Source organism: Lissotriton vulgaris, chromosome 2_1 (assembly GCF_964263255.1).
Source record: "Lissotriton vulgaris chromosome 2_1, aLisVul1.2, whole genome shotgun sequence".
Lineage (NCBI taxonomy): Eukaryota > Metazoa > Chordata > Amphibia > Caudata > Salamandridae > Lissotriton > Lissotriton vulgaris.
In genome coordinates, this window is record NC_141687.1 from 1,756,883,009 (window position 1) to 1,756,910,102 (window position 27,094).

General features: G+C 45.5%; 1 protein-coding gene across 2 annotated transcripts in view; it reads right to left on the minus strand.

Moving 5' to 3' along the window:
* Positions 1-26,393, minus strand: part of LOC147733242 (ras association domain-containing protein 7-like) — a 139,102-nt gene extending 112,709 nt beyond the window's left edge. The window contains exon 1 of one of the 2 annotated variants that reach the window (XM_086957805.1): positions 26,202-26,393. The gene's annotated coding sequence lies outside the window, so the exon portion shown is untranslated. The remainder of the gene's footprint in view (positions 1-26,201) is intronic. The other variant, XM_086957807.1, reaches the window with a different exon arrangement.
* Positions 26,394-27,094: the final 701 nt, after the last annotated feature.

Here is a 27,094-nt window from a genome sequence, read left to right on the forward strand (position 1 = left end):
GAGTCTCTTAACCCACCCAATTCTCTTGAGAGAGGCATTGTCACCATTCACAGGAGCCCCCTCACCTTATTTTGTGTATATTCAATTGTGGGCGGTTGTTGGCCTTTGATGTCCTCCCATCACTTCTGCTGAAAAGTAGCAACTTGCTTTAGTAAATCAGTAATTGGGGTGGCTACGGTGCTAGATGAAACCCATGGTGAAATAAGGGGCCTGATTAGTGGAAGGCTTCTTATTACCATCAGCCAACTTGGTGAGAGCAACTGAGCTACAGAAGACAAGACACCAGTGGTTGCATCAGGGATTCTTCCGCTAGTGTCCCCTCCTGCAGGAGTCTGAGATGATCCAGCAGTATCAGCTGGTGACTGTTTGTTCACGCCCTAGGTGTGCATGGCAGATACCCCAGTGCCCAAGGAAGACTCTCCACTGTCCCCCCACCTGCCACCACATAACATTGATATACTGGTAAATGAACTGTATAAATATTTCAAAATATATCAGCAGTTGGGAAAGCACAAATAAAGCAAATTTTTGGTCATTGTAAAGGGAAACGTAGATTTTTATAGGGGCAAAACTAATGAGGCACTTTCTGTGATAATGCACAAAATAAATTTTCGTGTAAACAACATTTCCAATTGATATTGTCTGTACCCTAGATCTCCTTAACCACCGCGCAAATTCCGCAGCGGTGCGGGAGTTCTGAAGAGTAGGCGGGGCCGGTTTCGGCCAATGGCCATGCGCAGCACTAGCCAGGTACTGCTCGCGGCGGCCGTTGACAGACACATGCAGAAAAGGGGATATAGTTCTTTCAGTAAAACTGTCTGTTGAAATTAAGTTACCATTTCAGTAGAAAAGGTGCAGTCAAATTACAGTGCGCTCCCACACCATGCTTTAGTAGTATATTTGCGACATTGTGCTCCAAAATGCGCTACTGGGTACATACCACACCCTTACCATTCTCCTGCAGATTGGGAATGGCTCATTTGCCACGCGTTTTTGTGGGACTGTTCGATTTTTTACAATCCATATGACTTCAGTGATGGTCAAGGCTTACCCACCTTGTGAGAGCCGCACAGATGGCGGTATCACCAGGCCAGTGTCACCGAAAGGGAGGAGGTTCAGGAGTGCATTGCACTGCCACCCAGGAGCATCAAGAATGACAATTGGCTGTGGGCAGGGCTAAGACTCCGAAAGTCATAGGTTTGGCTTCCGGGGCAAGTGTCCGATCAGACTGCGAAGCCCTGACCATAAAAGGGGGCGTGAGGGGATTGCCGGGCCTTTCTTCTCCTGATTGCCACCTCGGAATGACGCTGGCGGCCTCTTTTTTGCCCTGCCCACCATGCCCATAGCAAACTGGGTTAAGTTGTGCACATGTCGGGTACAAGGCTTGCCTGCTTTTTTTTTTTTTTTATGACTAATCTGTCTTCTTTTCAGGTCAAATGCTTTTGTAGTGTTTTTCGTTTGGCACCTTGGGGGTGGCGCTCATGATTTTGGGGTCAATTGAGCGTTACCTTTCCTTTATATTTTATACAAGAGAGAAGACATGGGCCCCCCAAAGGGGTGCTGGCAGGAGGTCGATGGGACGATCAAGGGGCGTGGGGGTTGTAAGGGATCACTGGCATCTGGCCATGTGCAATAGGCACGCCTAGCACTGGCCTTGGGGGGAGCCAGGGGGGGGGTAGTGTCAGGTGTAGAGGGCACCCAAGGAAGGTATCAGGCACACCCTCAAAGGGGTGGGGTGGGGGGGCTGGAGGTGTGGGGTCCTCCCGTAAGGAGGAACCCACCACAGGTTATTGAGCGGACAGGCTGGGCCTGGACTGGGGTGATATCAGGGGAGCCAATAATGATCTCACTTGATGCAATTTGGGATACGCAGGAACATGTCTAGATAGTGGCAGGAAGATGATGTCTAGCATCTCTGTTAAGGTTAGGAATGCATCACCTGGTGTAAATAAAGCTGTAAATATGAAGGGTTGCTGTGTGAGCAAACGAAAATGTTGTGCATTTTTGTTCAAACTAATGTTTGCAATAAAATACGGCCGGTGTGTACTACCCTTAATTCAAGGAATTGTGTAGTGTTGGTGTTTCTGGTGGGGTGACAGGAGGACGTGGCTGGTTGCGGTTTTAGTGCTGAAGCGCCTCGGCGATGCCAGGCCATGTGTAACATTGATTTTCCAGCTCCTCCGCTTAAGAAGCAACCAAAATTAAATATGCTGACACAAAGACTTAAAATGAGGCAATGGCAGCATGGAGAGCATCTGTTAGCCGGTTAAGTGCGAGAAGTGGTCGCCACACTAGGCTAAGACCACACTATGGTTGAAGTCCCTCCACTAAGGAGACATGATGCTTTGAAAACGAAATGGCACCTTAGATCAGAAACAAGGTAATCCGCTCAGTCGTGCTATGCAGCGACTGCACTGTTATCAAAGGGACACTTTGTGACCTCCAGTCAGGGCCGACATTTAGCATGGGCGAATTGGGTCCACCCTTAGGGTACTGCCTGTCAGAGGAGCACTGAAGTGGTCTGCAATAGTATCCCTTTGCCCTAGCACCAAATAAAACAGTGCTTAAACACTTTAAGAAGGTTTCTAGTGACCGTGTGCTCATTTGGTTTGGTTTTCTTCCTGTAGAGCTGCTCAACAATGCCCCTCGCCTTCATCTTTCTCCTGCCCCTTAAAAGTTTTCAACACACAGATAATTGAAGACGAGTGAGAGAGTGTGACAAATTTGGTTTCGCATAACGTGCTAGGTGAGCGAAGGCCAACTCTGCCTCCAAAGAAAGGCCATGGACTATAGCAGGGAAGTCGTATGTCAGGGGATCTGTTGTGATGTCCTCTAGGAACCCCCAGGAGCTTTGAAGAAAGACGGGTATGTCGAGCTGAATGGTAGATCAGTGGCCTTCTATCGCGCCCTGACTTGGCTGCCTTGTTCCCAACTCCATCCTGTCGTTGACTGCTGTGCCGAAGTCTGGTCTCGCCATTGCCATGACGACCAAAAGGGGAAGAGCAGGGTGGCTCCTGACCCTCCTTCCGATAACCTACCCCGTGAGAACAGAATGGAATTCATTTCTCCAAAGTAATCCGGAATGATGAAGGACTGTATGTCTGAAATGCATTGGGTAAGGACAGGAATATATCATGATGAAACCTCTTTTAGAGTTATTATCTTTTTTTTAAAATGTTTTTATTGGTATTTACAGGTTACACATTACATATACTGACAGACGTTTTGATTGTTATTCGCCGCTGTTGGTACAAAAGAGACATACAAACATAAAACATAAACCATATAGTTGAGGCGGTTTGTTTGACAGGAATAGGGCCAGTTCCGGTCAGGGGTCGGTGAGCGTGAGGACGTATCCTGTGTTGGTGGAAGAGGTGTGGCTATGGAGGTTTGAATGTGTCCATGTGTTTGTCTAGTTTGGTCCACATCGCTCTATCGTGATGCCTACCTGGCGTGTTTCTAAGGGTGGTAGTGTCTGCTCCTCTTAGGAAGATCACCCAGTTGAGCCAGCCTTTGAAGGTGGCCTTGGATGTGTCTTTCCAGTTTGTAAGTATTATTTTTGTTGCTGAGGAGAGTAGAAAGTCAAGGAGGTTTTTGTCTTCTTGCGTCTTGACTTCTTGTGAGATCTGTGCAGTGGCTAATGTGGCAAATGTCAGTTTGATGGTGCAGCCTAGTGTGTCGTTGGTGAAAGCTAAAACCTGTGGCCAGAAGTTTTTGACTTTAGTGCAGTTAAGGATGATATGTTCTAGATCTCCTCTTACTAGACCGCAGTTCCAGCAGATATCATTGTCTGTTAGTCCTATTGATGCCAGCCGTGCTGGTGGCCAATAGGCCAGGTATAGAAGCCAGAATTCTGTTTGCGCTAGTACTGGTGATATCATGCACTTAGATGGGGAAGCCCACAGGGTGTGTAGCTCTTGTTGTGACAGTTTGACCTTAGTTTGGGTTTCCCAGTCGGCCGTTTTTTTGTCATTGAGCTTGGACGTGGATGGTCGGAGCAGTTTGTACAGAAGCGAGACCTGGTGGCCTGTCTTGTTTATGTTCTCCACTAGTTGGAAGATAGAGGGGGTTTGTCTGTGTAATTTGGTTTTCGTTAGGCTGTTTTAATGGCTAGGAAGTTAGTTCTATGTCTGGTAGGTTGTGTTCCTTCTTCAGGTTGTTGAAAGTGTATGGTGCTCCTTCTGGCTCTAGTTGTATTGGAAATTGAATACCCCTGCTTTTCCATGCACTCATATCTAAGGTTTTGCCTCTGTATTTAATCCTGTGGTTCCCCCAGAGTGTTTCCCACAGCGAATTTTTGATGCTGACCTCTAGTCTACGGTCTATCATCAGTAGAGCCTGTTTCGTGAGCTTTAGGATGGGGTTGTTGTGGAGTGCTTGCTTGTTCGCTGTAAGTAGAGTGAGTGGGGAAGAGTTGTTTAGCATCGCTCTCTCTATGGTTAGCCAGGTTGGTGTGTATTTTTGGGTGGGTAGCACCCAGTGCATTCCTTGTCTGGCTATGAATGCTAGTTGGAACATTTTAGGGTCAGTTATGTTAAGCCCGCCTAGTTTCTTTGCTAATCTGAGCTTGCGTAGGCCTATCCTCGCTTTTTTGCCTTGCCATATAAATTTGTTGATCATTAGGTCTAGCTTTTAATGGAATTCTTCTGACAAGGGCAGTGGGAGCATATCTGCTAGATAGTTGATTATTGCCGTGACCATCATTTTGATCGTCTCTATGCGGCCCCACCAAGTGATAAACTTGGGTGACCATGAGTCTAGTAGTTCTTTTACCTTGTTCAGCGTAACTGTTTTGTTCAGTTCTAGTGGGCTTCTTAGATTACTTTTGAATTGGATAGCCAGGTATTTGATGGCCTTTGGCTGCCAAGCTAGCCCTATACCTCCTAGTACTTCTCTGGTGGTGTGCACATTGAGTGGCATGCAGTCAGATTTGTCCTTGTTGAGTTTGTAGCCTGAATGTTTGGTGTATGTTTCTATTGTGCTCATGAGTGTTGGTATGGAATGGGCGGGGTCGTTTGTCAAGATTAATAGGTCGTCTGCATAGGCCGCGATCTTGGCTGTTGTGTTGTTTATCGTTATTCCTGCGATTTGTCTGTTCGCTAGGGTGTCTGTGATCAGGGGTTCCAGCGCCAGTAGGAATAGTAGGGGGGATAGAGGGCATCCCTGTCTCGTGCCTCTTTCAAGTTCGAACGGGGCGGAGGATCCTCAGTTTAAGGCAATTTTTGCTATGGGTTTTTTATATAGCGCCATGACTTTCTTCGTGTACTCACTTCCTACATTGTATTCTTGCAGGCACTTCTCGAGGAAGTGCTAGGAGACTCTGTCAAACGCTTTTTCGGCCTCTACTGGGATAGCCACGGCCGGGTGCATGGAGTTTGCGGAGTGTTCAATTATCTGACACAGTAGTCTGGTGGAGAAAAACCTTTTTGCATTTTTTATATTTTGTGGTTTGTGAATTGTATGGAGAAGTGAATGAACATCTATTTTAATATTAATACCTCAGAGGCGCAGATAGTACAGCTCTGTGGAACTCACCCTGGAGACCAGCAACCAGGGGAATGTGGGCATCACTGGACGAGTACCTGGACCCCTATGAACCCCCGTGAACTCTGCTAAAGAAGGGAGCCTGCCCACAAAGCATAACCCCACAGGCCCAGAATAGGCCCACGACTAAAGTAATCTTCTTGTATACTATCTCCTCTCTTCTATTCTCTTTCTTTTCCCTTTCAACCACTCTTATTCTCCTAGCAAGACAGGGGAAAGGGGGACAGCCAAACATGTATACCACCTACCTGTAACCATGGCAAAGACAACCAGTTTGGGATGATCCCCTGTAATGGTACAGCAATGATAACGGTATGTAAAATTTAATAAATATGTTGAAATAAAAAAAGTCAAGAGAACAGCGGGGTAGGAACCCGAAGACTGCACTACCCCAGAATGGCTTAACGTCTAAATATGACTGTCCTACCCTTAGTGTGAGCAAAATCCACTGAACCTACAGTGGCAAAGATAATTTAAAGTGGACTGGGTAGACATATCAATATTGTTTGTAGTTTCAAATCAGATAAATATAATTTCGTTTTAAATACTAGATTAAGAGACTGAGCTGGCTGAATCCTTTAGTCTAGTAATTAAAACGATATGTAAAAAAAGATTACAATGACAACATAAACCTTGATCCCATCCACCTTTGGATGCCAGGGATTTATCTCATTTGAAACTACATGCAATATTGTTATATGCTTGCCCTGTCCACTTAAAGTTAACAATAACAAAAAGAACCGTCATGCACTACGGTGCTCGTGTGCGGATGACGGCTGGGGGCCGTCATAAACCCGCCCACTTGCGATTCTGCCGCACAGGCGCAGAATCGCGGCCGCATGGAAGGGGTTAAAAAGAAGATTCAGCTTGGTTTATTTTTAGCAGAATTTCTAAATTACAGGCAGTGAATCTATGGGACTATTTATTAAACAATATATTATATTTAAGTTAGTGTGCGCAGCTTATCCGTGAGGGACTCCTTCAATGTATTCAATGTACAGGGGTAGTTCTAAGTCTACACAGATACTGCGACCCAGAAAACAAAGTGGCTCTCACTTCTAAGAGGTGCTCCTGCATCTAAATCTGAGAGGTACCAGCATCCCCGTGCAATGCTGCAGACACACTAGTTTCGGCCTTTACCGTGTCCATTCTGTGTGTGAACACGAAGCCACACCCAAAACCTGGGCCACCCAATGGAGTCTCGGCAAATAATATGGAGAAAAACTAACGTGTACCTGTCAAAACAAAGAAACAGGTGTTTGTCACCAACCTGAAAGCACATTATTCCTGTCTTTATCTCAAACAATAATAAGAGCTATAAACCCACGGACAGAAGCCTGGAAGAAAGGAAAGGCATAAAGAGAAGGACTGCCTGCTGCCGCAGACTGGAGAAGGGGTTAATGATTCCCAGGGTGGAGAATTGCAGCAGCTGTAAAAATGGTTTCCAGGGAGTCCAGGGACACAGGTATTCAAGCAAGAGGTGGAAAGCTGTAAACTGCTGAGAGTGAGAGAGCAAGGCGTGCCAGAAGGGCAGAGGCAGACCAGCCTAGTCTCACTCCGAGGACTCACAACACAGTGACAGGAGGGGTGGGGGGGACGGGGAGGGGGTAAAGCTAGTTAGGATGGGAAGCCAACAAGTACAGCTTGCCGAGCTCTTCTCTCTATTCAGAGAAGGGCTGGGCAAGATGCAGTATGCCCATAGCAACATTCACAGGAGACCCCTTGGGTGCTGAGAGGTTATGAATCAACTTAAACTGCCCAGGTTCCTTCTTATGTATGACGCCTGGGGGGGGAGAGGCAGGGGCCAGACAAAATCCTCAAAAGGGGGAGCGGGAAAAGACCTGATAATCCTCCCCCAAGGAACCCTCTTTCACAGACTTCTTGTAGACTACGACTTGATGCAGGTGGGCTGAAAACAAATTGCTACAATGAGGAATGGCGGCCACTCCAAGTGCTGGGATCCTAAAACCAGTGGAAAAAGTCAAATATAACAACGGTGGAGCTTCTTTGTTGGGATACAAATTCACCAGTAACCTGGTGACCAGTACTAGTGTTGGGAACTGAAATCTAGTTGGAGGGCGTAACACTGTCCTTTCTTTTTCCCTTGGACTTCTTGTTACACTTGAACTTGGGGTGGGAGGGATGGCCGAGAAAGGAACACAATTTCTTGTATTTACATTACCCCACTGGGCATGTGCATACCTTCCTATTGAAGGCACAGCATGACCCCTTCCTGCCCCATGAGAGTTGGTGACAAAAAGGAGGCTTCTATGGAGTCTGGTTATTGATGCTTTCTAACCAGAAATTGACCCATGTCTGATCCCTCCCTATGTCTGGATCCTCTACTTTGGTCCATCTAAGATTGCGATGATAATTCAGCCACACATTGCCCCCATACACATAGTGTGCTATAAGTAGATTGTTGGAATAAAATATCATGGAGGTTCGCGCTCCGGTTACTTTTCGAGCATTACTGACTTGTAAACTGTTAGAAATTGGATTTTTGGTCGGCTAGGGCATGTGCCAAAGTCAGGCAGAAACAGCCACTCTAGTCAGGATAAGGGAGTTACACTCCTAAAATAACCCCTGCTCACCCCCTTGGTACCTTGGCACGAGCAGTCAGGCTTATCTTAGAGGCAGTGTGTAAAGCATTTGCACATAACCAACAGTAATGCAGTGTAAGCACTACAAAAGGACACCACACCAGTTTAGAAAAATATCCAATATTTATATATGCGCGACCAAAAATGATAAAAATCCCCAATACAGTACTTGAAAATCTACAGTTATCAAAATAAGCGTTAAAAATAATTCCTTGATGTCGATATCTCCATCCGGGGCTATAACGGCAAAGCGAGTGAACTAATCGAAACAGTTCTGGTGACCTCTCGTTGAGTTTCCGAAAACACGGCGTCCACCGGCGTTGGTTCGGGAGGCTGGTGCCGGAGTTGTCGGGGCCCTCAAAGTCACACGCATTGCAGGTCGATCTCCTCTCTGTTAGAGTCAGGAGCGCTAGCGTCGGCAGGTGTAGAGTGCTGCGGTGCGAAGTGGAGCGGCGGCATCGGGGAGGCAAAGTCGTCGTCGTGAAGCAAAGCAGTGCGGAGTGCGGTGCCCAAAGGTCGCGGTGCGAGCAGCGGCTGGGTGGCGGTGTCAGCAGGTGTCGTCGGTGAGACCAGGGTTGCGGTGCGGCATTGCGGCGGTGCCCTCTACGGTGCCAAGGCGTCGTCATGAAGCGAGGCAGTGTGGTTTGCGGTACCCACAGGTCGCGGTGCGAGCAGCGGCTCGGTGGCAGCGTCAGCAGGCGTCGTCGGTGAGACCATGGTCGCGTTGCGGAGGTGCCCTCTGTGGTGCCTTTAGGACACGGAATCGGCAGCGGTGTCGTAGACATCGTCAGGTTGCTTTTCTTTTGTTGCAGCACCAAACACATAGTCCCCAGTGCTGAGGGCAGAAGAGCTTGAAGTCTTTGCTGTTCCTGAGACTTCTTGAACAGGGGGCAAGCTCTACCTCAAGCCCTTGGAGAACCTCACAAAAGTACATTGCAGAAAGTTCAGTCCAGTCCTTTCACTGCCCGGAACAGAAACAGCCACTGCAGGCCAACACAGCAAAGCACATAGCAAAGTGGTAGTTCCTCCTCACAGCTTTTCCAGCTCTTCTTCTTGGTAGTCTTCTTAATCCAAAAGAGTTCCAACGTTCAGGGGTCTGGGCCCCATTATTTATGTCCCAAAATCCTTTGATCTCTTAGGCAGAAAGTGTCTGTGCCCAGCCAGAACCAGTTCTGCCTTTTCTGGTGTGATTTCCTGCCAGGAGGTGGAGTCGGCATTGTCAGAGGCAGACCGGGCCCTTTAAGGGTGCATGAAATCTCCTCCCCCTTCCCCCATCGCAGCCCAGGTCTATTCAGCCCTTTCCTGACCCACTTAGACTATCTGGAGCCCCTCCTGCTCCCCCAGCCTTCAGTCATCCAAAACCCAGAAAGGCAATCCACATTCCAGCAGAGGCACACAGGATTACTGAGCAAGAAAATACCTACTTTCTAAAAGTGGTATTTTCAAACACAGAATGTAAAAATCACCTTCACTAAAAGATGCATCTTTAGATTCTGAGTTCAGGCATACTACATTTAATTTCCTACCTAGTTCCCAGGGCAAGTTAGGTTTATAAGATGTTATAAACAAACTACCCATTCTGTCCGATGGGGAACAGTTAGCCTTACAATAGTGAAAAACGAAATGGGCTGTAATTCACTATCAGGACATGCCACACAAACCAGGGCATGTCCCACCTTTCACAGACACTGCACCCTGCCCACAGGGGTACCTTAGGCCTTCCTTAGGGGTGTCTGACATGTTAGAAAAGGGACGGTTAGGGACTGGCAAGTGTGCGCACTGGCCAAGTCGACATGGCAGTTACAAACTGCGCGCAAACTCTGCAATGGCAAGTCTGAGTTTACCTTTTTAGGGCTGCTCACGCAGGTGGCACAATCAGTGCTGCAGGGTCACTAGTAGCACTTGGTTTACAGGCCCTGGCACACTCTGCACACTTTACTAGGGCCTAGCATGTAAATTAAATACCCAATCATGGAAACACCAGCCCATAACACAATTTACACGGAGAGCATATGCACTTTAGCACTGATTAGCAGTGGTAAAGTGCTCAGAGTCCTAAAACCAACACAGACAAGTCAGGAAAAAATAGGAGGAAGAAGCTAAAAGTTTGGGGATAATCCAGCAAAAAGGGCCATTTCCAACATAAACATTGAAGCCAAATAACCAATTTGTAATGGACTCCTCAATTCTAGGTTTCCTATCCTTTTTTGAGGAATCTTTCCCTTCATTATCTTTGTGCTCGCCATCCCATCTCTTAGCCCTTATCAATGAAAAAAATCTACTACAAAAAACCCTTTCTAAATATTTTTTTGATGTCTACAGACACATGGGAAGCCAACTTGCCCGGCCTGGAGAGTGACGTGTCTTGTCCCCCAATCGCTTTAGTGGATGAAAAACTTCCCTTATCCACACCCACAACAGTCTCTTTACCTGATACAACCATCATAGTGACCTGGGCCCCAGATGATTTAGCTTCACTTTTGCTCCCGCCCCCCCTCTATGTTAGCACGTGTTTTGCTAAGTGCCTCAACCGGTTTCTCCAAATCCACAATAGCTGAAAGAACCGTGTCAGACGGGGCCCATGGAGAAGTCAGGGAGGAGGTAGCATTCACCTTACCTGCCAGGCTTGCCAACTTGGCGAGCAATCTGGCCACTAAACTCAGCTGTAGCGTCCTGTGAATTTGGCAACTTTCCTTGAGCAGGGGGGTCTTGGTCTTGCTGTGGGAGTGGCATGGACAGGGTTCGGGTGATTAACTGGGGTTGTCTCCATAAAGATGAGGTTATCAAGGTGTTTGATGGCTGCTCTACAGGGGATCCCTTGAAGCCCGAACGCAGGACTGACAAGGCCTGCCTAATATCCATCAAGACGGATAGAACCTTTCTAGGCTCTTATGGATTGGGACGCAGGGGTAAAACCACTACCTGAGAGGGTGGTGGGTTAGTTGGCTCTGCATGGTGGGAATAAGGCCAAAACAAAAGGGGAGCAGTGGGAGTACCAAACTTCGCCGTGAATGGTGCCTGCCATTGGGCTCGCTGCTGTGATCCGCGACAGAAGGAAAGACAGTTTGATCATGGTGGAGCCTACCTCCTGAGCTCCAGGACAATGCTGATGCACCTAGGGATGCACAGCTTGCCTCCTCTAAGGCTGTAAAGCCATCCTGCGCGTCTACCAGTATCTCCGCTAAAGCGATGCTCTGCTGAAGAGGCAGAGGCTAGGGGCAGTTGGACCTATATACCCCTGGCCATTAAGGCTGCGGTGTGCGGAAGTGACGTACAAGACTCATGACCCTTCATTTCCTATCGCCCCTGTCACATTTTGCGATGAGAGGCAACAGGAAATACCTGGCCTAAAAGTGGAGGTGCATTAAACTATCACTGACTGGCATGTAAAGTGAGCAGTAGGGGACCCCGACCGACGGTAGTCCCAGGTCCCAACGCCGGCCGCACCTCTCCGAGGGAATTGCACAATGATTAGAGGACTCACACCTTTTGCCCGGACTCCTGCCTAGCCCTTCTCTATACTCAGAGGCAGAGAACTATCAGAGGACCACCCAATTGCTCCTGGGGCTTGTCAGCTATCACAGAAGAATATAGATCAGAAATCCACATGACAAGACACAACAGCAAACATTGGCAAAGCCAATAGGTCTTGCCTATGCAAGAGCTATTGGTTTTGCCAATGTGTTTTAGACATGTTGTGCACCAGCGTGGTGGCTGTTCAGCATGGCTAACAGTTAATGGTGTAAAGGAGAGTGGTGTGGAGTGTTGCATCACAGAGTGGAGTAGAAAGTCCTAGAGGGGCATTGTTGCAGAGTAGAGTGGTATAGAGTGAAGTGGTCTAGACTGGATTGGTTTAGTGTGTAATGGTGAAGAGCACAGTGGTGTAGAGTAGACTGACGTAAAGTGCAATGGCATAAAAAAGATTGGTGAATAGTAGAATGCAATAAGGGAGAGTGGAGTGCTACAGTTCTGTGATGTGGAGTGGTGTAGAGTAGAATATGCATGGTGTGGTATCGCACTGTCATTACTGACAACACATTTTCAATTGAAATGACTATTACAATTGCACTGACATACAGTTTTACTGATAAAAGTATTTAGCATACCAGCGGTAGTGTGTGGAAATGTCATACCTAGTATATCGATTTGTTTTGCTCCTGTTAAAACATTTATTTCCCATCACAATTACCTAAAATCTGCTTCAATTGTACTTTCCTAATTCGGATATATCCATAAATATCTGCACAGTTCATTTACAAACATTTTAATTTTGTTGTGTGCTAGAAAAATATAACATTGCACAGCCTTCCTCCAGCACAGTCCCTGCAGCCAGCATGATTGTCAGATAAATCCTCTCACTTTGAAGTCAGAGAAAGAAAAAGAAACACAAGGTTCCTTGGAAGATGGAGCCTGACATTTGACCTCTGTCTTTCAATGCAGGAGTGGTGTGGCTCACTGGTTAGAGGCGGCAGACCCAGGAGCAGAGGACGGCCCGGGACCAGGGTTCAATTCCCGACGCGGCAGGGTCGTGGACCAGGGTCAGCGGACTCGATAATTCTCACCTCGGTGCCTACTCTAACCAGGGATCACACTCAGCAACTCTGGGCATTAGCTTGCCTCATCTCCACAACGGCCCCCCACATACGCTGGGGATGCCTGGTTTCACCTTGGAGATACCCAGTAGGGACCATTTCACAGGGAAAGCCAGGACTGGTTCCCCAGCGGTCTACTGCGCAGAGATACTCCTTCGGGAGTCGATTCTAGCGCATTACAAACCGACAATTAATTAATTAATTAATTAATGCACAGAAAATGTGAAAAATTAAGCACAAGATTTAAAGACTTGTTTACAGAAAGCAAGCTCTGGTGGATGAATACAGTAAATAGACCATGCTCCACGGGAGGGACACACTCAAGCTGGACAGACTAAAACAAATAAAGCCAGCAAATAGAAAGCAAGCAAATGTGAGTTACAAAGCAAATGGTAAGCAATGGTCAGAATTCATTCCCAGGGAAGCTTTCAGAATATCCCCAAGACGAAATTAGCATACCAGACCGCTCTGCTGGCTGGTAGGCTTCGACATAACAAAATGCACAAATGAGATCTATAAAATCAGAGTGATCACAGTACTGGTGGTGCATAGGGATGAGTGTGTGGGTACGAGAGACAGATGGCAGATATGTGCCTGCAATTGAAAGCACTATGCAACCAATCATTTTCTTGTCCTTGGCTTGGGTGCTTTCTGCTAATATTCTGGTCATTATGTAGACCTCTCAGTGTAGGCGAATGATAGTATGTGTTGCCCCCTTAGGTATTTACAAGTCAATGATAAGTGATTTTAGAGATGAATTTTCAGGAGTATAGGCCCATTGCTTTAGTTTTAATGGATTATGTTGGATGGTCGATTGTGTTATGATTTTGTGTCATAACTATGTTTACATTTTGAAAGATATTTTGTGTTTAGATGTTTTTAATGGGCGTTTTATGGTGTGGTATGATCTATTTTGAGACCAAAAGGGAGTTTTTGGTTTAGGAGAAATCTCTTTTTTTTAATATATTTCAGAACCTAATAACCTAATGGTGTGTGGATATTCAGCTGCTTTTTATATACGGCCTTCCGTTATTCTCCTACGATATTAAAGGAGTAATGTAAGTGTTTAAAGTGAGTAACAAATATAATTACTTTTTTTGAAAACTAGAAAGATATATTAGAAGTTAAAAACAATATGATTTCTAACAATTGTGGTTAGCTACATATAGGGAGGATCAATTGCAAAAGTTCTAAATACCATTTTAAACTCAATTAGTAGGAGACTCTTGCCACTCCACATGTCTCTTTACTCATAGGAATTTGGGGAGAATTGATTCCCTAACACATCAATTGATTATTGCTGCAAAAAAATACATAAAGTAAGTGCATTATACTAGATATCCTGGGTGAAGACTAAGCAATTTACCAGTTACTAATCACAACTAAGGGATTACATTTAGCATTAGGATTTTGTAGAGAAGATGATGAAAATCAGTTTTTTCACATTTTGGGATTAGTAGGTGTATTGGTTTTTAATGTGGAATTATGTGTCTCCATGTGATAGGATAACAATGCACATGTATAAAGTGATGTACAGTACTTTTTTTGTATATATTTTGTATATACGGTTGGTGGGTGGCAGCAATTGTTTGTAGTTTGTGTAACTGTCCACACGTTGTGATGTAATTATGGACATATTTGTATTATATGTTCTTTGATATGTATGTAAATAAATGTATGTATTCTTTACAGCCCTAATGAAGTCCTCTTTGAGGACAAAACACGTTGGCCAGGCTGAGTCAGTGATGTTTCAAAGACTAATAAACAAAATTGTATTGAGACTTCACACTACAGCTCCCGTGTTATTTTGAACTTGGAAAGAATATATGGATACTGACACCATTGAACAATGTGCATTTTCTGAAGAAAAGAAAGTGAAAAAGCTCTACAGAATAATTGTTGGACTATTGTGTCACTACCTTTTGTGTTTTTATTCTGTTTCTTAGTATTTATGATTATAGAGTAGTTTGACCATTAAAGGGTGAGTGCCTACTATTATCATTTAACAAGATCAGTATTTGTGCACCCACTTGTAGCAAGAACTACTCTTGTTTTAGGATTATTTTTACTCCGTAGTATGTGCTGCCCCCTTTCACCCACACGCTCACTTCATGCTCCAGCGCGAAGGTGCATCGCTCTTTGTTTCAGCTGCTTGCACAGGTCAAGAGCAAACCACCCTCCAAACCCAAACAGGCTCCTTTGCCTTTTAATCCTCCGTAGAGCTGCATGGCCAATGCTTCCATGACACGGAACCCAGCAGCCACCTCCCTGCTACCTTTCTCCACAGCAACTGCCTTCATTAGTTATTTAGTCACCTTTATTGAGTTTCTGATCATGATGCCTCCCTGTAGCGACTCCTCCCTCTAGCAAGGGCATTATTTATAAAACACTTCCCAAACTTTAAAAAAATGGAAAGAAAAGTGACAGGCCTCTACATTTGCACTAGAAAAGCAAACATCCGAGCGTGTTTGGATGTTCCTCGGTCACGAATGGCTTTGTGTATGAGTTGAGCGCCAATGTGTGTCAGCTTATTAACATCGTAGCTTTACACACCTATATTGATAAGAGCACCTGCTGGTTTACTGCTAAACATTGCTTTCAATATTGTACAAGAGTTAATTGTTTGTCTATTTTTTTTTTATCGCTTCAAATGAGTTGCATAAGGATTTTGCTCTGTTGAAGGTGGTAGTCTTGCTTGGGAAGCATATTTGCAGAAACTAGTCAACTATTCTGAAATACTATCCACTTGGACAGATTATAACCTGTGCCAAATTTATACAGGTTAAAAACTGGGAGTGTCCTACAGTTTTTAATAAATACATTTGTCGATCTCATGTTGACACATTTTTTTCTTTTTTGACTTTACATATGGTAATGTACACGTTAAGATAGGCGACCGCACAGTTGTTGGTTTTGCACAACTGCATTTGTTCAACCTCAATATTGTCTATATCTATAGTCTCATCAATACAGACACAGGAGATAGATAATACCTTAACTCTTGTATCTTATTAGGAAGTTGAGTGACCATCTGCAGTGCGGTGCCTTTTGGTTAAGCAGTCCCTATATGTGAGGGTACAACCTGTGGAGTCTCAGCACACATGCCCCTGCAAAGAGTTTTATGACCTTTTCGGTTCTCATATTTCTTTAAGTGTAGATCTGCATTCCAGGAGAGAGATAATATGAAGTACTGATATGTTATCCATAGCCAAACTGTCGAATGGGCATACCACATACCAGGTAGTGCCGCTATCTTTGAACGATCTCATATTATTAACGTGAGTACATTTCTGCTTCGTTCTGCTGAGGTTGGTACTTTCAGTTATAAGCCAGAACTATTATATTTGCCAGTGCTTGTTTTTTCTTGTGTTATGTGAAAATGTTGCAAAAGCGATTTCAAACAGTCCTAAAACGTATTAAGGTTGAATTACCTATAACCTGAAACTGTATTTGGACAAAACTTTTAAGCATTCAAAATGTATGGTATAAAATACTTGCTACAGAGTATCAGTACAAGCAAACAATTGAAGATAAGATTGTTGTATAGGGACTATTCACTGAAAAGGAGTTCAAAAAATGGAGAAAAGGAGGAAAAAAAACAATGTTTTGTGGTAAAACCTATCATAAATTCTTCAAGTTTGTCTTTCGCTCAAATAACCTACTGATATGACAAAAAAATAAAAGCTCTGAAGTGTTATAACAGGAAACATCGCTGTAAATTACAAAACATAAAAAAGGTAGAAACGATGGAACCTCAGGTTTTCTTTCGTGAATCATAATTGGTCTTATCAGTGAGTCTATTCATAAGGAATGTGCAGGCCAGAGCCGAGGGCAGTGTGTGTGTGTGGGGGGGGGGGTTGAGGGGGTGGAGGTGGAGAATTCCAGAAATTCCTAAACCATTCACCAATTTCATTGATTCTGGAACTGAGGCCATCCTCTCACAGGATATACTGGAGCCAGGCACAGCACATGTGGCATCCCAGTCAGAGCTCCTGTGTTCAGCGTGCCACTCCTGGCCCTTCACTAGATGTAAAGTGAGATCACTAAAACCAAACATTGGCAAAGCCAATAGGTTTAATTTTAAATGTTACACAGATGAAAGGCAAAATTTGAAAGTAAACAACTATGGTAAGTGCGGTGAGGTTCGGTTTGAGAATTGTTCTCCTGCAATTTGGTTATGGGATCATTCATAATTCATACCTGGTGTAAGAGAATAAAGGGTAACTTATTCAAATCGGTCTTATGTTATGTAAAATTTGTATAGAGGTTTTAATGTGTAATATAATGATTTTATATGTGTTACAGCTTTCAGAAAGAGGTGTTACAGCGAAAAAAGTGTTGACTATTCCTGTAAATTGAATACACAAGAGTTTAATGGTTTTAGATATATTGAAATTTTATTAATTTTATAAAATGAACAGAAAATTGAAATCGGAGTACAACATATTTGCACTTTATATTTAATCATCATATGTTGTATTACCATTTTGGATTTACCTCCCGATAAGAAACTTTGGGATACACAAAACACTAAAGGTGGAGTTGGAGGCACTGAACTATAGATATAGAGTACATGTACCCCAAAATACTTGCCAACTTAAAACAGGTATGAAACCCCTTTTTATTTTTAATGCACATCACAAGAAAATATTATTCTTGTTGGTGCAAATAAAAAGATGCTTTGGGCTTTGAATAAGCACAACCTAAAGACATAGTTTGAACACAAATGTGCGGCTAAAAATGTTTAAAAAAAAGAAATATAAAAACACAGGTAAAATGAAGTATTGCCGATTACCACTGGCACTGAAGTTCACTTCTTTTTTGGTGGATGGGCACATAGGGTCAGGTAAATGCCTGCATTCGGAGTGGCTGAAATGGACTGCCACACTGCCCCATAAGTAGTATACTTAGGTGGGTGGAAGCAAAATGTGAAGGGCAATTTGAACAAAGCAGCAGATGAAGTAGGCTGATTCAAACTCCAAAGTCACTCTGTGTATATTCATTTATGTATTGTTTGTGATTTTTTATTACAAGGCTGGCGAACAGTTAAAGAGTTCTCTAGGCCAAACATTCAAAGTAAGCTAGTTGTGATAAATATAATTTTAGGATTGGATGCATGGAAGTTAAACACTGAAAGCAAGTGTGCTGAACTACTTAGTCTCTGAAAATAGCAAAAGTTTCCTTTTTTTAAGGTGGGAAAAATGGAAGTGAAGTATGGCAATCTTACATGTGCCCTCCTTTAAACAGCAACAACTAACAAATCTAGGACACAAATTAGGATAGGATAGAATCAAATCTCAGAGTAGGAGCATCTGGGAATTATAAAAACTTTGAAATTATTTTGTGGGTGATGGCGAGTTTGGACTGCTGCTTTGGATTTTTTCTAGTAGAAGACCTTATTTTGATAGATAGGACATAGCGGTCTCCGTACACATTTGTGAAGGCTTCAAAGATGCCAGTGTGTGCTTGTGATAGAGGACACGCTAGCCTCCTCCTCTTGTCTTCTCTATCACCACTGGTTGTCTATGTTCTATTTCAATGGAGTTGCCACAAGAATGTGCTTTCCTGGCAGGGGGAGGCATGAGACAAAATCCCTTTACAACAATTTAATTCAAACAAATGGCTTGCTCGAACATCAGATCCACGGGCGTGACAAGCGTGACACATCCGCCATCCAGGAAGGTCACTCATCCGAGAACAATTATTCTCCCAAAAACATGTGAGACTCAAGCGCCCCTTGGCAATGAAAAAATTTAATATATCTTTAAAAGGTAGATAACATCAAAAGTGAAATGGCTGGAGTATACATAAAAACTGCTTCCGTAACATGTATAGATGCTTTTCTTGGGTCCTGGGAGCCGTGCACCGACTCGTCGAGTAGTGCAAACGGATGCGCTGTTTGTCCGAGCCTTAATCCCCCGAGCTCCGGCTATAATCGGATAGGGTGCGAGTGAACGGCGCAGACAGACACACGAGACAAAGCGGCATCCCGGAGTAAACATGGAGGGTGCATAGGCTTGACGCTTGAGGTAAGGGGGGGGGGGGGGGGGGGGTGCAGGGTCGTGAAAGAAGTGGGGGTGCGTGTCAATGATCAGACCCCCATGGCTGTGAAAATATGCAATATCTCACCGCAGACTGCATTGGAATGTTGTATGATAGATAGAACGTAAAACTGGCGATTTCATCGACAGACGTCACCATGAGTAGTTCCCTGAACTTTATTTAACGCCAGGGCTTTAAGTGGGCCGAGTCTCAAGGGGTCTGAGCACCGGCAGTTTTTTTTCAGGGAGCCTCGAAACGGGTCTCTATCGGGCTCTGTTTTGAGCCCTGGCACAGGCGGTCCGTTTTTTTTGCCAGATTGCAGTGATGCAGTGACAACAGTTTGCTGTCACTGCAGTCCGGAAAAAAAGTGCCAGGATGCAAAACAAAGCCCGATAGAGACCCGTTTTGAGACAGCTTGCACATCGATGTGCGCTGCCCACACTGCTCACTTCTCACTAGTGGAGAAGTTACGGCATGACGTCATGCCAGGAGCGTTGTAGGGGGAGGGAAATCCTTAAAAGAGAGTCATTTTCTTTCTGGATTTCCCTTCTCTTTCTGAAACGCAAGAGCAGCAACATTGTGGTAGGGGCACCAGGGCTTTAATTGGAAGCGTTTTCAATATTATATGTAACGAGCCATAGTTGCAGCTTATTTATCTTCTGCAACTAATCACCATTGACAAAGCCAATAGTCCTTACTTGTTGTAGGTATGATGTTACTTGTTGTGTATCACATATCTGGATGCCATGACCGAAACAGCAAGAAACAAGTCGGGCGGCACACTTTGCTAAGCACAGATTTTTAGTGCGAGTGTTTAAAAGCCACGCCCCTAATTACACTGGCCACGCCCCTTTGAGAGACCCCCCCAGTTTTTTCATCCCACTTAAAGCCCTGTTTAACACGTAACAAGTTTTTAGTGTATGATATCAAAAAACCGTGGGAAATAACGGTCGGCGCCTCTGTGCACGGCTCAGCAGCGTCATCCTGCTGACGTTATCAGGATTCATAACATAGGGCACCCCACACCCAGAAGGCTTTGAACCCCCCGTGGTGTCTGCATGAACACCCCCTCCAGTTGCACCTGGGCCTGGCTAACAGCACCGGGAAGTCAAGGGCCTCCTCGGCACATGTGGAAAGGGCCTGGGCTGCCCAGGAGGTGGCCTTCGCGTGCCCCGAGCTCGCAGCCCCCCAGGAGGCCCATTTCCTCCCCACTCCGAAGGTGCTATCGCTCCACCTTCCCATTAGTCCCGTGTGCGAGACCTAAAAGCCTGGGAACGCAGCGCTCTCCCAATCTTATCTCCCCCTGACAGAACTGATAAAGGGAACAATGAGGCCTGCCAGGCCCCGAGACCCCCCTTTTACTCGCTCGGGTTCACCACAAGAAAAGACAGTGTCGCGCCTCCTCCTTCAGAGGACACGTCACAACGAACACAGCTACGGATTTCCCCCCAAAGACATAACACAGACAGAACCACTACTGGACAATCGAAACACCAAAGTGTCTGCTCGGCATCAGGGTGCCAGCCAAGACACTCCTCGTCCTCTGGGTTTAAATACAACAACAAAAAAAAGTTCGACTAGGAAAAGGCCTGGGAAATGGGAGGAGCATGGGTATCGTCACGGGAGCTGATAACTTTACAGGATTAGCTGCTGCCCACGTCCATACTGCAGATTGCGCCCACTCCTTAGCTAAGCACTGACTTCGAATGCAGGGTGGGTAATAAATACAGAAGTGTCGACTGTTTTTTCTTAAGTTTGAGTTCTATGGTATCAGTGATTGTTTTTGGGAGTTAAAACAATATATTTTTATTAAAAAATAAAAAGAAATGACCTAAACTTACTCGAGCTCCATGGAATCAGCAAAACATAGAAAATAAAGATGGTTTAAGTGTAATTCCACCAAGTAACAGTGCTGATTCCTGTCTGGGTGCACACTCCGCCCCCACCATCCAGTGACATGAGGAGGTTTTAGGCAGCGCCTAGAACCCTTGTGATTGATGCTATACACGAGACTTAAACACAAAGAAATGCAATTTCCTGTCCAAACTACTTATAACAGTATACAGGGGGGAGGGGACTATAGTAGCTGAAAAAGAAAGAAATCGTCAACAAACGCCAACCTAGTGTTTCCCCGACAACCCTGCCAACAGAATGGCTAGGGGTCACTTGTGTTAATAAGTAGGTCATTACGCACAATAGGGCGCGCAGTAAAAGATTTCACCGCACTCCCAGGGTGTGTCGAGAGGCGCAGAGCCCGAACACATATAGAATAAAAAAAAGTGCAACAGAAGTCAGTCGCACACCCTCGAAGATGTTAACGAAAATGACAAATAAAGAAATTAGATAGCGTACTTCTCAACAAGAATCGCCTGTAAAACAAAAGCAGACATTGGAAAGTAAGCTTTTAAGTACTTGGTAGAAATGTCAGTCTGATTGCAATTTACACGTTCGAGCGGGTGGGGTGCAGAAAGAGAGGGGTGTGGTGAGTGCATGGGGGTTCTAAGACTTCACCGAGCTCGTCGCCCTAGGATTTCTGAGTCATCAACGCGGTGAGCAGCGGGAAAGAAGCCGAGGTTTGCCACATGCCTCCTCGTGCTTGGATTATCAGCGGCTGCTCTGACGTAAACAAGGTCAGAGTGGAGGGTGAGGGACCTCTGCGCTCAGTAGAGCAGGGCACCTGCAGCAGGTGTGACAACAGCGAGACTCCAGGAAAGCCGCACTGTACAAAAAGTCCACGCTTATCGCCTTCTCACAAAGCAAACACTGATCAGGCCTCGTGACTCCAATAACAACTCGAAGTTTAGCCGGAAGGCCTCTTCTGGGGTCGCTCTATAATCTGTGACTGGCCAATACAGCTTCTAGAGCCCTTGGCATGAACTTTTTTTTTTTATCTTAAACCAGGATTTATGTTTGCCCTAACCACAGTTCTGGGAGTACCTCTTGTTCTGGACAATTAAAGGTGAAAACCAAGAGAGTGTTGAAGTAAGCAGGATAGCTCTTGGATGGTGTCACTGAAATCCCTGTCACACACCGGTGCAAACAGCAATAGCCCTCTACCTGGGAAAACCTTGAATATGAGCCCCTGTACAGGGTAAACAAAGGCAAAGCTGGAGACCACCTGGAGCCTGAGAAGAACCAGCAGACGCGAGGACCCAACTCACAAAGGGCCTCCACGCGCGTGGCGGAGGCCCCACGCTCATGGACGGACCTCCATATCCATAGTAGTTTCTTATTGCAGAGGTCCTGCCATGACTGCGAAGCCTCTGCCTTGAGTGCGGAGACCCTTTGTGAATCGTGCCTGAAATGGGTCAACAGCCCAGCTATCAGAAATTTGCCTAGTCTTGTAAGCACACAACACTAGAATCCAAGGCATCGAGTGGATTCGGTGTGATTCCAGACAATTATCACCCAGCATTACTTGGAGCAACCATGTCCACATGCCCAAGTACCTTTCCTTGATTACAATTCACCCTTAACCTGAAAAATGCCAACATAGAAACAATACTGAATCGTCAACAAATATTGCCTGCCAACACAATGACAAAACAACTGCCAGAATGAGTTTTCAGGATCGTTCTGGAAATTGTTAACTTCCATAGGATTTATTAAAAAAGTAGTGAAAATTGTAGGTCATCATTTATGGAAATGACAGTTGTACAGCTTTCCTGAACTGCCTTGGTCATCTATAAAATGATAAATTGATGTCTGCCGTCAATAACCATGTGTATACTTTCCTCCTGAAAGTAGATTGTAGAGTAAAGTACCATGCAGGCTGGGAATGTTTTTGCCATTGCGCAGTACTCTTGTTTACTTTGCAGAACAAGAGAACGAGTGATGACAGTGTCACTGAAATGTTGGTCTGGCACCCATCTGTAAGAGAGCCACGAGTTACCAAGTTTTGCTAGCTTTTTGGGGTATTCCCACAAGACAACATTTCTCAGAAAATGAAGTTTCAGGATATAGGACTAGATTTTCATCTCAATTACTGACGGCATTCCCATTTCAGGATTGCATCGGACCCTTGAAAACAGATGGGGACTTGGCGCAGTTCTTTTGTAAGGCAGTCGTATGCACTCAGCGATTCCATCCATCTCAGGCCAGGGCTGCTTTGTTTCCTCACCATTGTTTCCCCAAAAAGCTGCATGCTGTGAGTCCACTAATCCCGTTTCATGCTAGGCTGCACTGTGCACCAACATGCCGTCAGGCCCGGAAAGTATGCCTCTGCAATGGGGGCCAGAAAGCCAAGCTACACTGGCATTCCTACACAACTGCTCATTGCTCCCTCAACTTGTTTTATGAACTCAGGACCTGCACGGCCAACACAAAATTAACCTCCTGGAGCCAACACTGGGGTCACAACAATTTTAGTGGATCATCCACTACAATCAGTGGGTGGCACTGGCATTGCCTCTGAACCACTCCTCCTCTTTCCCATAACCCACCTCACTTCCTGCACTTGTTGCGCTAAAACACCATTGTTCAGAACTTACTGTATGACTTTACAGCGAGTGCGAGAGTCACACGACAGGGCCACTAGTGTTCATTACAGAAATTAAAACCCATCCAAGGAAAGATATTAGTTCCTTCAAAGAAAGTTTAATCTGAAATAAATTGGAGCAGGCATTCTATGCGTACAAGTTAGTTAATCTTTGAGCATCCATCGACTCAAAGCGTTATTCCCTTTAAAGAAAGTGTGTTGAACACTCAAACTCCACACACCCTGCCACCGCCCCAAGATCAGTGGGCAGCAGCAACCAGTTTGTATAAATAAGGATTTCCTCAGCATAATTGTCTTGTGAGTGTTCAAAATGCTTCATCGACAGCCTGCAGGCGTAATCCGGTTTGTTATAAGAGTCTGCAAATAGATGATGATGTCGGTAGCAACAGCAGGTTATTGACTGTTGCTTTCTTCGGATGACTTTGTAAGAATGTTTACATTATGCTGACCTAACAGTACACACACTCTGAACAATGAATACACAGCCACCATTTATATAATCAATTTCATTTCAAACTCAGATCTGCCATTTCACTGAGGTACAGTATATATATTGATTTTCTACACCCCAGGCGGACAATATCTATGTTTTAGAGGCCAATCCCTACGAAACTCCTTTGTACTGTACTTGTATAGTAGATGGTAGAGTAATAGGTAATAAATATATGGTTTGGATTAACCAATGAAACATGCACCACACGGGAGTCTGAGCATCAGCACTGCAGTTTAGCACTGTAAAATGAAACCTTCGCCGCTTGAGTAATATAGACAGGGGTTTATACACCTGTCCTCGGCTCTCGAGGACCATACAAGATGCTCTGCTGCTTGCTTCTTGTGGAAGTTTACTCACACTTGTTAAGAAAGATACAGATGTCACACTTGAACCATGAGGAGGTAACACCATCTACCACGTGGCCCTAACAATACATTTTCGTCCCCGGGCTCCCCAGTATTTAAAGCTACTTAAAACCACTCGCCCATACGTTTTTCACTGCACCAATCAAGTCCTTCTGTTTTTAGCTGTTTCCAAGGATTGGAGGGTTTGGGGGTGGAGGGAGTTGAATGTTTTCATAGATGGACTACATTTGGTCAGTGAAATCGGATTGTTTTTACAGGTTGCCATGCAGAGGGCAGTGCTGGGGTCAGGGAAGGACTGGCTGTGCCCTGAACGTCTGGCACCGGCTCTGTGTAAACACGCTTCTCCAGAGTGTGGCGTTTCACAACACTCACACCCGACACAACTAACCTGAAGTGTAACAAACAGCTCCCTAACTCAAAGACAGGGGCTGGACGCATGCACCCATACCATGTCATATATTTGTGGGTTCAAAGGACCCTCAAGCCACAGGAAAATTAAACATGTTCCCAAAAACAGTATATAAAGCAACTGACAGCTGACACTTTACGTTTTGACAGTATATACAGTTTGAGAGGCACAGTCAGCCGGTCAGTTTCCCACTTCAACTAGCGCATACCCGGGTCCCAATGTGAAACGTTTTTGCTTCCAGGAGGTGTGAGTTTACCTTGTCCAGGAATAAAATAGAATCGGAGAAACACCCTGGTAAATCGGGCCCAATGTCCCAAACTTTGGTAACTAAATTGTATATATTGCTAATTTTGAAACAAGCAGGGGCCTTTCTGTCAGAAATGCTGCGCAGATTTCAGAGAGAAAGGTAGTGCCTGTCCCTGATTTTTTTTTTTATTCATTCACTATTTTGTCTTTTGCTCTACGGTGGAGAGGAGCCTCTTTCCAAGAAATAATATTTATTGTTACTCCTAATCCGCCGCCTCCTGACCTACAGTCTCGGAGTCGCCTCCTTCTCAGACATGCACTTACTTGTGTTGGGCCTGCGCTGTCATTTTAAACCTCGGCTACAGACTAGACGAGGTGTGGGGAGGAGGGATGCACTTGCGGATACCCTTCACACACCTGTAGTACTCAGGCACGTATGATGTTATTTTAATTCACTTGGTGTTACTGTAAAGTGCTGATGCAGCGCAAACATTGTTTCAAAGAGCTCGAGAAGAGTAGGGGAAAGGGAACAGAAGAGGAAAGCCACTGTGAAGATTATCCGACTCCAGAGCATAACAAAGCCTGACTTAGAGGATACCCTTCAAGCGTCTGCTGAGTTTTGTGCAGCCGGTTTCCAGAAGGGCAAGCAACTCTACAGGTCAGCGTCTTGGGAGCCCAGCGACGACATCCGCCAAATAAAATAAAAAATGAGGTTTTCTCTTGTCTGTATCTTCCCTTTACTAAATACTTGGAGGGGTATGGCACATCACCTCAGGTGTATTCGCGATTTGAAGCATCACGATGACCGAGATGGGATGTATACAACATACCAACACAGACACGACGCCTGGCTACTACCTACCTGGCACGTAACAAGCCTCCGCTTGGAGCATGCCCTCATAGGCAGAGCAGCAGGCGGGTATGTATGGCTTCCAGGGACTTACGTTTTCGAACTCATAAAGTATTCCCTAGTTCACGAGCCTTTCATTCTACAGCTTCGGTAGCACAGTTAAAAGAAAGAGCTGTAGACAACACTTCTAAGTAAACTAATTTACAACAAAACGGTCAATAATCTAAGGCTTAACAACAAACGGAGGTTGTACACAATACTTTCAACGGAACAGGTAGGACGCAGCCAGGAAAAGTGCCCCGGCAGGTGGAGTACAGAGAAGGAAACCTTCTAGAACCGAGTCGTAGAAGGCTTGACAGAAGGACCCGGGTACAGTGGGTGCGTGACAAGAGCCGGGGGTGGGGGGAGGCGATGCAGCGTAAGTGCGGGTCACAGGTTTAAACTACACTTAACCCCTCCACAAGAAGTAAAGGAGGCGTCAAGCTGCCGGCTTGGGAGCTATGTATCTGGCTCATACGGGGTTCCGCACGTTACAGGGAGGGGCGTCAGCTGGTCCTACCTGCTGCACCAGGACTCCCCTCTTCCGTGCAGGTGCTGGCCCGGCTGCTGCGCTCTCAGCTGAGCTCCCTGCGCGCGTTCCTGCAGCTTGAAAGAATGTGAAGCGCGCGCTCCCGCGCCACCTGTGGCTGCCTCGCGCTCGCCTCCCCGGCGTGCCTCCATTGGTCCTTTCTCGCAGCGCGCGCCCCTCTGCAGTCGTCGCAGCTCCAGTTTCGCCGGGCCCCGCTTGGCAGGTGTGGGCGTGGCTTCTGCGCCCCTCCTTTGCATCGACACAACCCACAAGCTCCTTCAGTTCCTGCTGCCCTAGCGCCGACTGCTGAACAGTGGTTCTGCACCTGTCGGAGCCCTGCATTCCTGGGAATTGTGTTGCCTGCTCCGGGATTTGGGTTACATGCTCTTTCTGGAATCACAGCTTGCAGGATTTATTGCGGATTTACTTTAACTTTCTTTTCAACATTTATGTAGCGCTTTCTAACCCTATGTGGGATGCTGAAGAGCTTGCTGCTGCAGCTTAGCTCCCAAGATTCTCAGGTCCATGCGTGAGTACTTAGGCCAGTCCCGTTATCTTTGCATTCTGGAACTGGTAGTCTTATTTAACCTGGTAAGAAACCAGGACTACAAGTCCAAGAATTCTAAGAAATGTAAATTGATACTTGTATAGCGCACTACTCACCCACAAGGGTCTCAAGGCGCTTGTACAAATACCGCTGTGGAACCCATCCTGGCTTTCCCTGTGAGGGGTCCACTCCTGGGCACCCCCAAGGTGGAGGCCAGGCATCCTTAGCGTTGTGGGGGCCATTGTGGAGATTAAGCAACCTATTGCCCAGAGTTGCAGAGTGATTGGAATAGGCACTGAGGCGAGAATTATCAGGTCCGTGGAATTTTGAGCCCAAG